Below are 18,523 nucleotides of genomic sequence, written 5' to 3' on the forward strand. Positions count from 1 at the left end.
AGCTCCAGAATCCTATTATGAAGAGCTATCAGTAGACCAGGTGGAAAAGATAACTGTGGATAAAACTCTAGAAAAGTTTCAGCATTTATTGGACTGGGTAACAGGGTTGGTATATAGGGTTGTTGTCATTTCTGATGTTACTGAAAATAGCTTTTCTTAGCTGGTGCGTAATGCATATTGTAACCTCAGTGCGAATCCACAGTGTTTAAGAAAGTTATGGTGGTGGATGTCCTCAGTGAGAGTCTGCGGCAAAACACAGAGCAATGGTGCTTTGCAGGTGATTATTAGCTTACTACTTGAATGAAGCCAGCTTAATGGCTGTGCTGGTCTTCTCTGATAGTTGGGTTTGAGAGCCATTTGTGATCATTTCTCCTATATGGTCAGAAGAGTATTTGGAGTACATATAAAACACGTTTATCTTGTTCTTACTGCTTCTTGGGTATGCTCTTTGACTGCCAAAATAGATGGAACTCAAACGCTATGGTCACTCTTATTTCACAAAATGTGGCTCCTGTTTGTCCTGAGTTCCCTTTTGTAGTAGATGTGTAGCCAGGTAGCTAGTGGGCTAGTGCTGGCAATCATCTACTGTGGCTGCACATGCAAATAATCATAATTTGAGCGATAATGCTAGAATTTTTGTACATACAAAGGTCTTATTTCCAAAATTTTCTTTTGACTTTTTACATGTACCTTCCCTATTCTTTTTTTTTTTAAATTTTTTTAAGTAAGACCACAGAGCTCTAGAAATATAGGAAAGCAATCTGGGAAATGTGTCTTTGGAACCCACTGAAATGGAAGGGTGAGGCTTCAAAGACTGTATTAGTGCTGGGAAAACAAACAAACAAACAACAACAACCAACCAACCAACCAACAAACAAACAAACAAAAAAAACCACCACCACCACCACCAAAATGAACCACACTGAGAATAGAATAAAAATGTTTCTTCCCAGACCAATAATGCAATATTTTAACTCTCATACCAACTAGACAAGATTAATGAGATATATTCACATATAAAACATACTAAAACTTACATATAATAAACTCGTTATAGTGCTTGCTATTCCTTTTATTTTATACAAACACTTTCTGTGTAATATACCAAAATTCAGAGCAGTTGCACTGTAAGTGCACTATACAAAAGAGTATAAAGAGAGTGCTTTTATTAATGCCTGGCCTGTAAGAAAGCTCTATCCTTAAAAAGAAAATGTAATTACATTCACTGTCCTGTAATTAAACAATCATGTTATAAATTAGAAATACATCTTCATTAAACATTTTTGAATATGTACCATCTAGCTAATGGAGCTGTAGAGATTAGAATTTCAAGGAGCCTTTATACATAGATAATTATTTAATGTTATCTTTGTAGTTGTGTATCTAAATGCTGATTTGGCTCAAAATACAGAAATTAAATTATTTTGTTTGCTTTGATTGATAATAGTGAAAGAGTTGCCTTTTGTTTTTACTTTTTAGAAAAGAATTTATTTTGCAGGGTTATAATTGATTCAGATGTTGCTTATTCTGCTTAGAAAAGCTATAGTCTATTTGATCCCCTATTTTTTACTTCTCTCCTCTTCCTTTTTCAAATGAGCCCTTTATTCTAATCACAACTGGTCTGTTTTAATGGACAAATAAAGTATTTTATCCCCAGTGGCACAATAACAGTATTCTACAAAAATGAAAACATTACTTTGTAGTAGTTGAGACATTTTCTCAGAATCTGATTTTGTCTTCGAAGTGCTAACTTCTGCTGTGCAAAATACATTTTTGAGAAGAAACCCTACAAGGTGGCATGCAACTTTAAATAATGTCATAGTAGACTCATTCAATGCATTTTCCAGACAAGTATCATGTGTGCCAAACAACGGAAGTTTCACATCCTGTCTGGGCAATGTCTTCCAGTGAGGAATGACTGCGTTTTTCTAGACGCTTGCCCTTGGATCTGCTCTTACATGTGCTGTGGATTTTTGAGGAGGGATGCTGATAGTTGTGTTTAAAAACTAAAAGTAGGGGGATTGTTTAAATATCAAAGTATACCATGAAAAAGTATTCCCAACTAAGAAAATAAAATGCTTTGAAGCATCTAGCCTGTCATCTGGTGAAAATATAAAGCCCAGAGAGTGACAAGACAGACACATCCAGTTTATTATTAAAATGAGTTTACAATGGGAGAAGATGACAGTTCCCATTTCAGCTGTTTGTCCTACTGATCTCAGAGATTCCCACCTCAGTTGCAGGCAGGATTGCTGGTGTAACAGCTGCTGAATTACTGCGGGTTACAACCTGCTGAAGCACAGCAAACTGCTACTGAGTTCTCAATTTTTGTAAGAATTTTCTTTTAGATTTGCTGAACAAATGTGATATAGGTAAATTGATAAAGCTATATAGAGTCTATATATCTACCAAAGAAGGTGTTAGTCATGCAAAAGTACTTTTAGATAGGGAAGGAATGGAACAAGGGTGTAGCTATGAATGAAAAGGAAAACTATCACAAGAAGTCAAAAAGATAAGACATTGAAAAGGGATGTTATGCTAAGATTTGACTTCTGGGGAATGAAGACAAAGGAATATTTTTATATGCCTTTAGACATATGTAAACACATATACAAGCATACATAGCTGACTTAGAAAAGCATGCTCATAACCTTCCATTACCCAAGAGCCATCTGAAAAGTGATGTTGATGCAGATAAAATAATAAATTCAGTTTGCCTGAGCTGGGTTAATTTGAGAATGAAAGGACAAAATCTCTATTCTCCAGAATAAACAAGACAGCTTATTGTGAAAGAAAATACACAGTATATTGATGCTTATGTAAAACTCTTTCCTAAAATTTCTATTTCCTGTATTATTTTCTGTTTATTCTTTATCTTTTCTTATTCAGAAAAGTTTCATGATATCAAGATGTTTATTTCTGATTAAGTAATCCTATTGCATCTTGATTTTCATGTTTCTGACTTCATAGTCTTTCCCAAGACAGATGATCATCATGTCATTAAGAATATATATGAGATAACAGAACACTAAGCATCAGAGGAAATTGAACTCTTCAGGAATGTTTCCCATTTCATAAAAAAGCAATAGAGTTATGTAAACAGCAGAAGTATATGCAACCTAAACTGAACCATCTCCCAATAAAATTTCTTGCATGGCTGCTGATACATATATAGAGAGAGAATAGGGATTTTTTTTTCACCAAGTGTTTCAATTTAAAAATAAATTTGTCATGTTTAAAACTTCTGTGTTTGCTTTTGGCTGACATATGAAATGATCAGTTGAGTTCAGCTAGAGGTTTGTGGAATTTTATACACTCAAACATTAATAATTAATATTTTCATTCTTGCATTAAGAATACAAGTAGTACAAAAGAATCATCATATATGTGATCTAGGTATAATGCCCTTCTTTTACAGTCTAAAATATTTCTGAAATTTGTAAATATTCTTTTATTCCCTGTACAAGGGGAATAGTATATTCCTGAATTTAGTACTTTACCAACCCCACTGCAGCTCTCAAAATCAAAGTGAGACTTATATTTAGTCTGATCAAAATAACTTATGTTTTAATATGAAGATACTGTAATCTTATTCATAAGAGTATATGCAAATAGACATAATTTAGCAGATACAGTGAAAATTACTTTGGCATATAAGAATGCTTATAGAAAAAAAAAAATCTCTTCAGTTGGATTTCCTCTCCTTCTTTCCTCTACTAAGAAATCTTAGTATCAAAAGTGCTTGAGATGCTAAAAACATTCAGCCTCTCTGATAAATATGCTATATTTCTATTTTGATTTTCTATTCCCTCTTTAAAAACAAAGTCAAAGTGAAATAAGGTTTCTACCATAGGAAGATTTTATTATTACTAAATGAAGAAAAATGTCTTAAGAGCACTTTTACCTCTGAATGACTTTACCTCTGAATACCCCAAGACTATAAACATCATTGCACTTAAAATTCAGGAGACAGTTTTGTCTACGACAGGGACAAGTTTAGGATCTGGGAAATGTATCTGTAGGAGAGGATGCTTATTGAGTGATAATGAGAGAGGTTTTTACAGGGGAGGATGTTAATTAATGTTGGGTATTGGATGCTTGCCAAAGTATGAGGGTTCCCCGAAGGGTTAGTCCTATGAACTCCAGATGCTGAAGAGTAGGAGATATAGATGAAAAGCTTAAAATCATAACATTTTTGAATCTGATTTACTCATAACAGGAAGGAATAGGTGTAAATTCACAGAAATACTTTTCAATAAAAACAAAACTTGACAACAGTTGAAGAATTACATACCAGTGAAGGAAACATAAACACAAGGTTTGCAAAGATTCCTGTGCTACAGCCCCCTCTTCTTCACATTCATGTAGCTGCCTTTTTGAATTTAAAAACATCTTGGTATATCCATTCATAGGCCCATAAATTATATATATGACATCAAACAACTGTTAATACACTCTAGGTTCAGATATTCTTACTTACCTTTCAGATTGTCATTCTAGATTTAAATGAAGAATAGGAAACAGTACCTTGTCTGAATATAGTATTCTCATATCCTAAGATTACCTCTGCATGTCTGGCTATCAAAACTTCATTGCTTAGGATCAGCTCATCACTAGAGATCTCTCTAGGAGGTACCTGGATGCTACAGGTTGAGCATATCTAATACAATGCACAATATTTTATAAAAGTTGTAAGGGACTTAGAGACTTTTGGAAAATCTATATAAAATCAAGCAAGTTATTAAGAGTTTTGAACTTTCACTGCATTGAGGAAAGTTTTGATGCATATAGGCCTGTGCTTATGGTGGGAGGAAAAGTGAGGATGGTGGAGATCTGTATTTGATAATGTGTTATTACATAAATCGTGTAGGAAAGACAGATAACTTCTATTATGTACTAACTACATCCTGGTATGTGTCCTAACCACTCTAACCCACAAAACTCCCTGGTGTTACAATGTCCTCAAGCTATCTTGCAGGTTTACAATTTTCCCTCTTATTCAGCCAGCGTGAATTTAAGTCTCCAAGAATTATACCCTTTGTGCTGTTGCTAGGTGGCTAAGAGATTGCCTAAAAGCAGCAAATTCTACTAAATTAAGAACTTTTGAACTTTTCTTCCTGGCTTTTGTAGTGTTGACTGATCTGGAAAGCTCCATGCATTTTAATTTTAAACACATACTAACAGAGGATTTTTCTCAACGCTTGGAAGGATCTTTTCATGTTTGCTATTGCTCTAATCAGCTACCAGGCTGCATCTCTAAGAGGGAAGCAGTAACTATGTGCCATTCCCACACAGACTTTTTTATATTACTACAAGGAAAAAATACATATACATTAAAGAAAAAATAATTTTGCCCACTTCTAGTCTGCAAGTCATATTTTCAGTGTACAAAAATATTTCTCTTTCAAAAATATAGATTGAAGTTGTGAACTTTGAAATATTTTTTAAAGTATGTAAAGGTAAGGTGGTTCATGCAAGAGTTTCAATATTGATCTCAGCAACGTTACTCCAGAATAAACATCAGGAATAAATTACAGCAGACTAACGTTTTGATCATTTGCAACTAGCAACAACTAAATGGAACCTGTATTGCGCAGTTCTGGCATACCTGACTTTCCTGCACAAGCCACTGAAAGTACAGCTTTTCATGACTAGGAGCTAAACGAAACAATTTTTAAGTGTTGCTAAGTTGAACATGCTAACACATGTTTTGCACAGAGCAGAATTCTGTTTTTTAAATAGTTATTTCAACTCTGGTGATTGCATTTTCAGATTTTAGGTACTCATATTACCAGGTATTAAAGTCTTCCTTCCTTCCTTCCTTCCTTCCTTCCTTCCTTCCTTCCTTCCTTCCTTCCTTCCTTCCTTCCTTCCTTCCTTCCTTCCTTCCTTCCTTCCTTCCTTCCTTCCTTCCTTCCTTCCTTCCTTCCTTCCTTCCTTCCTTCCTCTTCCTTCCTTCCTCTTCCTTCCTTCCTTCCTTCCTTCCTTCCTTCCTTCCTTCCTTCCTTCCTTCCTTCCTTCCTTCCTTCCTTCCTTCCTCTTCCTTCCTTCCTCTTCCTTCCTTCCTTCCTTCCTTCCTTCCTTCCTTCCTTCCTTCCTTCCTTCCTTCCTTCCTTCCTTCCTTCCTTCCTTCCTTCCTTCCTTCCTCTTTCTTCCTTCCTCTTCCTTCCTTCCTTCCTTCCTTCCTTCCTTCCTTCCTTCCTTCCTTCCTTCCTTCCTTCCTTCCTTCCTTCCTTCCTTCCTTCTTCCTTCCTTCCTTCCTTCCTTCCAATAAATTAATACTTTATTAATGTTCAATTTATTTGGGACTTAGGAAGAGGGAATAAGAATCTCCCCAGACTTGTTTAATATTTTAGTATATGAAAAATATTGTGTTTACATTGTCATAGAAATCTACTGAGATTGTCTTCACATCTCTTTTGCTTCCAGAGGTGAAAGTGAGGTGATTTGGTAAAATATTTTTTGAGGCTGCGCAACAGCACAGGTGCTTTTATAGGAATTGTATCAATTTAATCTCCACTCTGAACTTTCCCTTTTACCTACAGGCACGTTGTGTCTAAACCTCACACATTCTTTGATAATTTAGCATTTTAGAATGCATTCTTACCAGTCACATCTAACAAAAGTTCTAGCCCAAGCTGTCTTTACTACGTGCCTCAGTTACTACAGCAGTGTCGCTACTTGCCTAGATGACTATAGGGTTGCTAGGCTGATGTTCCTCAGAAAGCAGCTGCAGAGAGTGCTCTTCTGACCATTGCTTTGACCATATCATTCTTCTTTCTGCATCTCATTGCTCCCTCTTTTGCATCAAATGTAAATTATTAATTCTGCTTTCACAGCCTTCATATTTTTTCCCACTCTATCTATTATGACTCATTAAACAAATATAATTTGAATATGTTTTAAATACTGGATGCTAGTCGAGGGTGTAATATGGATAACAAAGTCTGTGCCCTTTCCAGAGCAGAAACATAGCAATTAATTTTCTATATTCTAACAGGTCTTTGTGCCCTTGTGAACGTTTAAAGCACAATGTGGCAAAATACTTCATACTTACTGAACAGAAAGTAAGAATGTCTTTCAAAACAACTTCGTTCTAAATGTACATGAAACAAGGACTAAGCACAGGAAGGAATTAGGCATATGATTTACCTATAAATCCAGAGAATCAAAGCATAGTACAATAATCTTGCCTTTGACATTTGAGCTTCTTTTACAACTTTTTCATCTTCAATCTCTAGCTTTCTTTTTTAATAATCTACTTTGTTCCGGTAACAAAGCCCTCACAGCTGGTATTGGCACGCAAAAGCTAGAGCAAATACTTTCATAAATTTTCCAGGCCATCTTTTTTGGAATATTTTTTCTTATAACTGTGAAGAATGTACAACAAGTAATCAAAAAAAAAAAGTACAGCAGAGAACTGTAAAATTTTGTAAAGTCAGGCTAGTCTTCAACATGCAAAGCTCTGCTGATGACATTTCAGAAGCACACGTGCTGCCATAATAATCAAAATTAAAACTCCTCTTTTTCATGTTGGTTTAAGAAAGTAATTTGTAGTTCATGAGGCTTCTGGGAAACAAACAAAAAAAAAACCACAAAAAACTTTGTTAATGCCATGGGCTGAGCACCCTTTTTTGTATAGTTTTCTTTTAAATTGGAGCTGGGAGAAGAACAATTTGATTTCAATGTGAAGAGTAATAGGGACCTAATATTATTTCTTAGATAGACTGATTTAACCCTAATTCTATAAACTCAAATTTGCTAAATGTTATATTCTGGAATTAAAGTTAGCTGAAGAAGTACTAACTTTTTCTCCTTTCAATCCCCCCCCCCCCCCCCCCACATATTAAGAAAAATGAGAATACAGTTATTCTTGAACAAATTCTCAAGAGGTCATTTCTTTTTTACTATAATAACAAACATTTTACAGGTTTTTGATGAAAAACATAAATTTCAACAAAATATTCTGCAAAAAAATCTGTCTAGTCAAAAAAGTGTCTACAAAGTAATTTTTTAGAGAAAATATTCCATTTGTCCTAGCAAAAAAAAAAAATCTATGCAATCATTAGAAAGGAAGAATACTTGTCTTCATTCTCATTCTTATATTGTACTTTCCTTTTTATTTTTTTTCTTGTTTGTTTGCTTGCTTTTTTTTTTTTTAATATAGATTTCAAGGAAATATCCATTCAGCATTCCCTGTCCTCAGTACAAGCTTTGGGCTGTCACTGTACAAATACATCAGAAACAAATATGTATTACACAATGAAGGGAAGAGGTTCTCAAGAGAGTTGCAACTTTTTGAACATCCAAAAAATAATTTCCTTCATGTAAATAAACCGTGTACTTATTACAAAACATTTCCACATGATATCCCAAAACAGTCTCTCTTCTAATGTTACCAGAATACAACGATTGTAAGAAGACCGTTTCATCTGTAGCTTATATTCTGGTGTATCATCAGGGCAACAGGAAGAACAGAAAAATTGTGAAAGGCTTTTTTTTTTTTTTTGTGGTTACAGAAATTATTGGAGCTAAGTGTTCAGAGCTGTGCCAGTGTGTGCATTCCTCATGACTGATTTCTCTCTTCTGCAACAAAGAACCCACATGGATTTTTTTTTCCCCCGCTGTTATTTTTTGGGGCAGTTCAAGCACAAGTTTCAGGCAAAGATTCATGAAACCTGGCAGGAAAGACGCCTGGTCCTTTAAAAACAAATTTTTGAAGTAAAAATTCTAAAGCCACAGAGAAAAGTGCTTGAGCAACTGAACACTTACTGTGCATATGCATTCACTTTGCTTCTGTGAGGGTATAAAAACTAGTCATGAGATTAAAATACAGGTCTGGAAATGAGGGCTTCAGAGTCCAGCCGGTGCAGCTGCCCTAATATAAACCCTTCCAAGGTACAGAAGTGACTTAAAAGCCTTCTTACTTCAAGAGGCTTTTTGACATAATACTACTTAGGTATTATTACAGTTCACCCTTTTCCTCTCTGATACTTACTTCATCAGTAATGAGAATATAACAGTGTTCCTTCTCTAGCCTTTTCAGTCCTGTTTGTTTGAAGCTCTTCAAGAAAGGGACCCTGGAGTTTTGTTTGCCTTGATGAAACTGGGACCAGTTACAATGAGACAGGACCTGCAATAGTATTTTTTAAGTACATAAACAAATGTTAAGGTCCTACATGTTCTTTGAGACTTCTGAGTATCCTGAGAAGCTAGTTAATCACTTTCTGGGGAAAAATAAAAAGTAAAAACCAAAATAAATAAACAAACAAATAATAACTCGGTTGTAAAAATGCAAAAGCATAATATGAGTTCTTGCAGAACACTTGGATTTTCTTATTTGCTTATTTCAAAAGGGTTGAAAACTGAATTAAAAAACAGCACACTTGCTATTTATTTTTTAATGCTGTTGAAGCTTCTGGAAGCCTGGTGCTGGAGTGAGGCAATAATAGATGTACATAACAGTAGGATAAATAAACTCTGCTGGACTTTAGCAATGAAGTTGTGGATTTGAACTCAGAATATTCAGTAAAGGTTATTTTCAGTAATGTATGTAAGCAAAACTGGAATGGCTTATTCTACCTGGAATCACTGCTTAACTGTTGCTGGAGCTTTTACCTTTTTGTTTATAATGTCATATAGCATATACAGGAGTAAACCAGGTATCTTTAGGCTAAATAGTTATTGATATCTCTACATTTTTAATTTCTGCTCACTTGTTAGTAAACGTTAGTTAATGTTTCCGTATCTGCTTTCTTAGGGCTGACCATGAGCTAAGTTCCTTGTAGGGAAATATCAGTGATAATAGAAATTCTACATCGGGATCTAGGATAACACAGGGACCTTACATATTTGCTAGTGGTGAATATAGCAACATTCATCTGTGTTTTCTCAAGCAATTCATAGGTAAGACAGAAATTAATACAGTTAGCTCTCTAAGCAAGGCTGATCTTTCCAAATAATTATCCTGAGCTTTCATCCAGTTCAGGCAAACCACAATTATATGCAGATGACAAGGGATGAAGCGATTATTGCCCTTTCCATCCACGTTCATTTTGAAACCCTGTGTTTATGAAATGTCATGAGAAAAATACTGCATTTGCTTACCTTCTTTATGATTAGCTAAGCTGGGGTTTAAGGACCAGAGAACAGCTTTCTTCCACTGCATGGTTCCCACAAAATAAGCACATCTGCTGTAACTTTAAAAGTGTGGATCCAGTAATGTTTTTCTAATCACCACAGATATGGCACACAGGACATTTCCCCAGTTCTTGGCTCTCAATCTTCAGTGAAGTCACCACCCACAAAGTATTGTCTGTGCAAGTCAAACTTCTGGCAGCCTGCTCATGAGCAAAGGCTCAGGCCCAAACCATAAGAGATATGTCAGCAAACAGTTTAACTTCCTTTTTGCTTTGTGGGTGACCAGAGCAACAGGAAGGCTGTTTTTATTGAATCCTCATGGAAAGTAAGTACTCAAAGTTTATTTTTTGAGGAAGAAATTAAAGAAGAGCTGGAACAGTGCTGCTTAGGGACAAGCTCTAAAACAGCATTAAACTCTCAGGAAAAAAAAACAATTCACCTCAAAGGTAAATAAACTCATTTAAGAGATCATTCATGAAAACACCATGTTCATGAACACTGTTAATCTCATGTTAATCCTTAACCTCTCAAGAAAAGACTGAGGATAATCTGAGATAATAGCAACATTTCAATGGTGAAATCAAAACCAAATAGTGTAGACCCTCAGTTTACTAAATTGAGTAGACCCTTCAGTTTGCACTGGTGTTCATACACATTCTATGATTTTTAAATTCCTACAACAAATTCAGTTTCAACTCTTGTCAGTGCATAGGTTTTCTATTTTTGGCTTTGTTCTGGAGCACTAAAAGAAGCTCATAGTAGTAAGTAATGCCACAGGAATAATTGGGCCAATTCTTCAGCTGATGTAAATGTTCGTACCTCCATCTGGAAGTGTAGAGTGAAAAAAACAGCCTGTAAGTTAGGGAGGATTTTGTTCAAGTTCAAAAGGACTTACTTTGAAACAACGCCTTGTTTTTAATTGATTTACTGTTTTTGAAGAAAACCTGGCATTCATGTTTCCTTTTAATGTTGAACTTATTGCTAAACAGTCCTTGACAGATATAACGTTTTAGGTGCTGGTCTGTTGAACAAAGAAACCGTTAACTCATGGTATTGAGCTGTATAAGCTACTTAAAGATAAGATTTTATTTTGTATGTGGGGTTTATTGTTTGTTTGTTTTGATATGGGGTTTTTTGTTTGTTTGTTTGTTTGTTTTTTCATCTTGATTTGAAGTTTGTGACAAAACCCAGTCCTTCACGTACACATTATATGTTTGGATAACAGTTGCCATTTTTGAATATTCAAATAATATTTTTAATGTTTTTGATAGTGTCTCCCAATTTTAAAACTCCATGGTTTTCAAGACTCCTAACGTAGCTTATTTGATCTTATTCTTTGTTGTAGTCTTAATTTATTGATATTGAGTTTTCTTCAGATCCAACACGCAATATCTTTTTTCTAAAGTAATACCAGCCAAGTATCTATTAGTGAAACTGGTTGCACAGGTATTACTTTTCATTTGTATTTAGAACAACTTGTTATTTTGTTTTTGTTTTTTTTTACTTTGGTTTGCTTCCTCTCCTCCTAAGGTCCTCTGCAGAAGTATCCTACAAAATAGTCTTTTGATATTCACTGTCTGTCCAAAATATAAAATAATAGGAAATATATATATATTTTTTATTTTTTTCATTGGAATTCCAAACCAAATCAAGCAAAGAGGCTCAGAAAATATTATAATCCACAACCTGCTATGGGTGGACAGCACTATAACTCTTCCATTTTCAGAAATCCTATCTGCTCCAATGTTTGTGATTAGATCCCTATCTAATTGCTGACCTTCAAAGTAAATCTGTGAACATAAAAGTGGATTATAAGCATTCTTTTCTTTCCTTGATATATGATCAAAAGATCCTGAATTGAGTTCCTTGTTATAGAAATTACCCGGGACTTTAACTGCTTAAAGGAGAAAACCTGTATGTCCATAAAGTTTTACAAATATAATTATGAATCACACACTGAAAATTGGTGCACATCACAAAATATTGTTCCTTAAGTACAGCCACTTAAAATTCTTATTTATTATACGCAGTCAAGAAGCAAAATAATTACACATTTTTTATTTTAATCCATTCAGGAGTAGATTTCAGTTTGTGGCTTTCTATTCTGTCAAGGCATTTTAGAATTAATTAAAAGGCAGGGGAAGGCTGGTCATGTGTATGCTTGAGGTCTGAGTCAAAATTTGCTTTCTGATCCATTCCGAATAACTTTTACACTCAAATGGAAATAATTCACTGCCCTACAAGTCATTTAATTTAACCTTTCAACGGGTCAGCCTGAGCAGAGATCTGAATTCTCCCTACCTGTCTTGCTTAGTTAGGCTCAAGTAGGATGAGAAATCTGGAAAGAAAGGCATGGTCAGGCAGTGTAGGAGTGAAATCTCTCCTGTGGGGATATGTAGGAGTGTTTGAAAACTGGTGGAGCTCTGTGATCTGAAAAGATCACTTTTTAAGACCTTTAACTAAAAGATGGATATGTTTTGTTAGTAACTTAAATAGGGTGTAGGTGATAGAGATACAGGTGGATGGTCTGATGAGCTAAAAATTAAGTTGAAGATAGCACATTAATGATGATAAGGAGACAGACATGTAAATACTGGCAATATATTGTTTTCTTCCAGCCTGGTTAGTGTTGTACCCCGCTAAGAGCAAAGAGAAGAAAACCAACATTGTTTTTCCTTTTTATTTCCTCCGGGATGAGCCTGACTACAAGATTTTTCACTTTACTAAATTGCTGGGAAGACAGAGAGGGTTGGAAGGAAGAAAGGAAAGAAGGAAGGAAGGAAGCAGAGAAATCACCAGAAATTCTGGGCACTGACTATCCCTGCCACCGTGCACACTGGTAACTGCCTACGTTGAAAGCATAGTACATCACTGAAGCTTATGCCTGTGAGAGGTTTCAACTCTAGCCCAGGACTGCTCTCTGTGGTTTATAGTAAATAACCTGTGAGCCATCCCTTAGTCTTGTCAGACTCAATGGTTTATGAGAAAAGGTATGTCTGAGACCATTATTGGGACATACCAGTATCTTAAGGAACATCGGACAGAGTTACAGGCAGAACAGAGAAATTCTACATTGTTAACCTTTTTATCTTAAACCCTAAGAAAACAAGGTTAATGTGACTGTACTGCTATGGCATTTGTCCACAATTCTTTGCACCTAAATGCATATTTAGACTGCAAGCCAATTTTAACCAATTGTGGTGGGGAAGATAGAGATATCAAAGATGTAATATCTTTACAACTTTCTGGGAAAAAAAATGTTTTACTATAGAAGCATATGACAACCTAATTTTTACTCCTCTTTTTTCTCCAAAATAAGACAAAGTGACAGCATGAACTCAACAGATATATGTCCTCTTTGGCCTGCATATTTTGACCATCAAATCAACACACATTCATTTCGTGGTACCACACACACTCTTGTCCAACAGTATCAGTTTATGTGAGGGAGCTATAGGGTGAAGATGGAAGAAATCATGAGGATGTGACAAGAAAAGTGATGTTATTGTGAATCTGAATGGGCATAAACCCATAGGAAGCCAGGCATTATTAGATCCATTGTTAGCAAAACATCTTTTTATAAAAAGTGTTCATAATCAGCACTATATAGAATGTAATATTTCAAGATATTAAAAACTTCAATAAAGAGAGAATCTAGGGAATAAGGAAAAATGCACATTCTTAGCACTTATACTGCAATTTGTGGCTGGAGATTGCTTGAATCTTTAAAAAAAATAGTTTCAAAACTAATTTCCAACCATTGTCTCACAGAAATAGTCCATCAATCAAGACTTTTTCTTACGGCCTGCCCCCTTTTCAGAGGCAGAGGAACAGAGGCAGGCCCATTCCCAGTAGCTGAATATCTCCTCTTCTGCTTGTGCATGGGAAATGCCTACAGATGCAGCTGCTACCTGGGGCAGTGCTTTTTTTCCGAAATTTTGACCATATCGTCACACCCACAAGATGGGTACCTCAAAAGGAAGCTCTAGTTCTGTGGCTACCAACATTGCAATCTTGTATGATCTACCCGAAAGTCAAACCCAGGGCAAGGAAAAAACATTTGCTTTTTTTGTTTTGTTTTGTTTTTAGCAATGTTGTGCTATATTTTTGGTCCCTTAAGATGTACTTGTAATATGCTCTGTCTTAAAAATGGATGTGCCCAGACCAAACACAAAAATGCTCTTAAACTAAAAGACAGCTTTTATTGGAATCTGAACCAGGACACTATCTAAATAGAGAAAACTCAGTGTGAATAGGGCTGACAGAGTAGACATAAAAGGATTTACTCACTGCTGTCCCCTTGCCTATATGTCCTCATAGACATGACCTTGCTTCCCAGTTTTGTTGTGGTTAATTTCAACACTTTCTGAGAGGTTTTTCTCCTCTGGCCCTAGAGAAATTTCCCCTCAGCCCTAATTTCTTCCCTTCCTTTCCCTTTCCCTTTCCCTTTCCCTTTCCCTTTCCCTTTCCCTTTCCCTTTCCCTTTCCCTTTCCCTTTCCCTTTCCCTTTCCCTTTCCCTTTCCCTTTCCCTTTCCCTTTCCCTTTCCCTTTCCCTTTCCCTTTCCCTTTCCCTCCCCTCCCCTCCCCTTCTTCCTTTCTTCCTTTTTCTTCTCTTTTCAGTATTTTCTCAGTCTTTTCACGTGAGCTGTAGGCTGGCAGCTTAATGTGGTACCTCCTTATTCTGCTGAATCCCAGAGTTTTTCAGAGAAAAAATGATTATTTTTTTTTCTGTGAAAAACACTGAGGCTTAGTGGGATAAAACACTCAGAGAAAGAGCAAGTTACTGCCTCCCTCAACCAAAGGTTTCAAGGCTTTTAAAGGAAATCAGGCTGTTTAAAGTAAATTAAAGCTGAGAACAAATGTACAGTCTATCTGTGTGTTTACATTTGGAAAGAAACAGTCCGATATTCTTGAATATTCAATATGAAAAGCAAGCATTACAGCCTCTGTGATAAAATCACAAGGATGGCCAACATGTCAACATGAGTGACACTATTTTCATTATTTTGTGGATATATTTGGTGCCTATACCACATCTTCCGGGTCCAGATGTAACATCATTACCTTCAGTTCTGAAAATAAGTTTTGGCTGATATCTCAATACAACTAAGAAATCTGAAGGAGGAAGAAAAAGGGTACCATAGCCTTCTGATATCTAAAATTATGAGTATCAAGACAAGAAAAAGGACAGAAAAAGTGGGCAGGAAATGTTTAGATGACAAAAATGGCAACTCTGTAAAACAGGTCATCAAGTACATCATGAAAAGGAGAAAAAATGATGTTCAAAAGAATTGCTAAGAGAAAATCTTTCTAGTAAGAAAAACTACACAAAAAACAGAAAACATCAATGTTTAATCTGTGTCAAAAGATGGAAAACTGTTACGCGTAAATACGTTCAGTCTACTTTTACATACTACATATGAGGTGGCTTACTCAGGTCATATTTAGGAACACATTTTCAAATATTTCATGCTTGGATATAGTATGAATTTATTTATTATGAGTGTAAAAGAAGTGATTGATGTGCAGTAACATGATACATTTCTTGCTCTCATTCTTTGAAAAGTTTTGTGAAATTAAGATATCACTTCTTTCAGTTATTTGATGTGGAAGAATAAAGGCAAAGCCTTGTGCCAGCTTTGTAATAGTCTGTTTCAAGAGCAGAAAAAAAAAATCATCTGCCAGAACCATGCAGAAATATTTTATTATTTCAAATTGATGAAAAATTGCAATGTGCTTGCATTCAGAGGGAAAAAAAAATAAATAAATAAAGTGGGTTGATGAGGTCAGTTTTTCATCTGACTTCAGCTTATATAAGTCTTGGTCCTAAGCCTTACTCCACTAACACTATACCTTCACAAAATGAAATCTGTCCCTTACTAATATGGAATATTTGTCATGGCTCCCTGCCACCTTATCCCAACTGTTGACATAAGACAATCAGTAGAAAAACAGAACGTGGCAAGAATTCATTGACTTCACAGATGTTAGGATGCTACCTGCATCAGTTTAGACTGTTTACCGGCAATGCAGGTTAACTAGGTTTGGTTTTCATTCTGCCTGGTGGTACACATTAAAGGAGCATAAAGTCTGTTCTCAGTGCTACAAGTACAGTGATTCTTGCACAGCAGTATTAACATCAGGGGAGTAGTTCTGCATCCTTCATCTGTACTACATATTCCTTGGCTGCAATCAAGAAAGAGTTTATTGAATGAATAAACTAAATGCTGTTAGAAATTCTTCTATCGTTAGCAATAGCTCAGCATATATTATTAAAAATAATATGCACTAAAGACCATGGGAAGGATTTTGCTTTATCAAAGTGCCAAGTATAACATTGGAATAAGCTGTTCAGTCCTTTATTGAATTTAAGCAAATGAGCCAGATTTTGATCTATTTTCCTCAGTAAAAGTTTCAAGAATGCACTTGGAGTTCACAATTTTCTTAACGTCAACTAATAAACTAGTATTCAGTGCTGAAGTTTGAAGATTTGAGCACTGATGACAGAAGAGATGATTTAGCTACTCATAATAACAATATTTTTTTCTGGTTTATGTTAAGTAAATTATCTCTGCTGTATGCCATGATAATAATCTCATTGCAAAGCTAAACACTGAATACCAGAATTGAAGTTTTTGGGAGTGAGGTGCCAGGGAGTTTATGGTCTTCCAATTAAATACTGTGTCTGAACAAGTATGCGTGAGGGTTTGAATTGAAAATGCATGGGAATCCTTAACTCCAGCCTCTCCTAAATTCTGAAGTCTTGACTCTGTAACCATAACAACGCTAAGAGAATGTGGAGCTGGGAGAAAGGTTATGATAAAATTATTTTTAATGCATCTAAAGTGTCTTAGGTTCTCATAAATTGTTTAAAGGTCATTTTTCTGAAGATTTCATAATTTTAACTTCTTAGCATGATGCTAGAGAGTGAATTCCCCATGCTTCTGTGGAATTCATTTTCATTATGAGTCCCAACATGATTTTTTTTTTGCATGGATCACATTGGCACATGTTAAATTTAATGCTGGACTTAAGCCTTTTCCGAGGAATGATTCAAATGGAGTTTAAACCAATGGCTGTGTATTACATGGATGGTAAGCAAAGCAAAACTTCTTTGGCTTTTTGGTTTTGTTTTCTTATAGGCATACATTTAAAATATAGGAAAAAAAATAAAGAAAATATCAGTATGTGTTGATATAATCTTAGCCTGTGCTTGTGCACCACATTTGTACAGTGTTGAGAAGCAGAAGCATCAGATTTTATTGTATAGTGGTGTCTCCCATGTAAGCAGATAAATTTATGACTGTCTGGGAATGACAAAATGATTTATAATCTCTAATATGTACTACAATCCACCTGCCATGAGCAATGTCCTGTGTTGGCAGGCTGTGGTTAAAACAGACCATTTCAGCTGATAAAAAGAGTACACCAATGCTGGAAGGGAGGTGAGAGAGAAGGAAAGAAAACAATTTTATATTTTTATTATTATTATTGCATCATATATGTGGTTTAATACAGACAAAAACATTCATTGTTCAAGGTTTTAAAATAACTATTTTATTACACCAGGGAATTACAGATTCATCCATATGAAAGCTATTCAGAGGGTAAACATCAGTGAAAAACAGATATGTGAACTTACTTTGTAGTAAATATCTATTATTTCTTTCCCAACTAAATGCAGGTAATAAACTAGACACTATGTAGTAGAGTTGCAGTTTGATAAAAGACAATAAGAATAAAAAATAAAAAAAAAATAGAAAAAGCAGGAAAGGAAAGGTCACTAAGGAAAAAATCTACCCACTGTAAATATATTCAGATTCTTATTAGGCTTTCTAATGATACTTAACTCCATCTCTTCTATCAACAGAACTCTTATTTAAGCAAAAAGTTTTTGTGTTTTTTTTTTCTTTGAAATCTAATAGGCCTATCTTAAAATTAGTTGTCTGTTCTATACTTCATTGCATTATCTCCTTTATAGTTTTTCTAATTTTACCTAAATGTGAAATCAGTGCCATTTCTGAAAGCAAATGGATTTGCTACCAGCTGTCAATACAGCTGCATGGTCAGACTTTCTGTTAGGTCTTTTCTTAATCTTTGTTCAGTCCTCTAGAAATTGCAGCCCTGGGCTATATCGAAGACAAACATGCAAAAAGTGGATTTTTTTTTTTTTTTGAGATTTCTGTTTTTCTGTCACCTTGTCCTTGCTCTCTCTCCCTCTTATCCTCTCCCTCTTCTTGGAATATACTTCAAGAGCATATCAAGCATCAGTTCCAAACCCATGTTCCACGAGTAGCAAAAGGGAGGGAGGAGGGAAAGAATAAAAGATGAACAAAGGAACACAAGAGGGGCAACAAAAGAAAGGCAGAAAATTAGACCAAA

General features: G+C 35.3%; 1 protein-coding gene and 1 long non-coding RNA gene across 3 annotated transcripts in view; one reads left to right on the plus strand and one right to left on the minus strand.

Annotated features, from left to right (window-relative positions):
• The window catches only part of LOC310895154, a 66,322-nt gene extending 56,014 nt beyond the window's left edge, over window positions 1-10,308 (minus strand). For both annotated transcript variants that reach the window (XR_014580489.1, XR_014580490.1), the window contains exons 1-2: window positions 10,108-10,308; window positions 8,999-9,133 (exon numbers count right to left, since the gene is read on the minus strand). This is a non-coding gene — a long non-coding RNA (uncharacterized lncRNA). The remainder of the gene's footprint in view (window positions 1-8,998; window positions 9,134-10,107) is intronic.
• The window catches only part of MALRD1 (MAM and LDL receptor class A domain containing 1), a 266,757-nt gene that overhangs the window by 222,199 nt on the left and 26,035 nt on the right, over window positions 1-18,523 (plus strand). The window lies entirely within an intron of this gene.

The sequence above is a fragment of the Anser anser genome (genome assembly GCF_964211835.1).
Source record: "Anser anser genome assembly, chromosome: 2".
Taxonomy (NCBI): Eukaryota; Metazoa; Chordata; class Aves; order Anseriformes; family Anatidae; genus Anser; species Anser anser.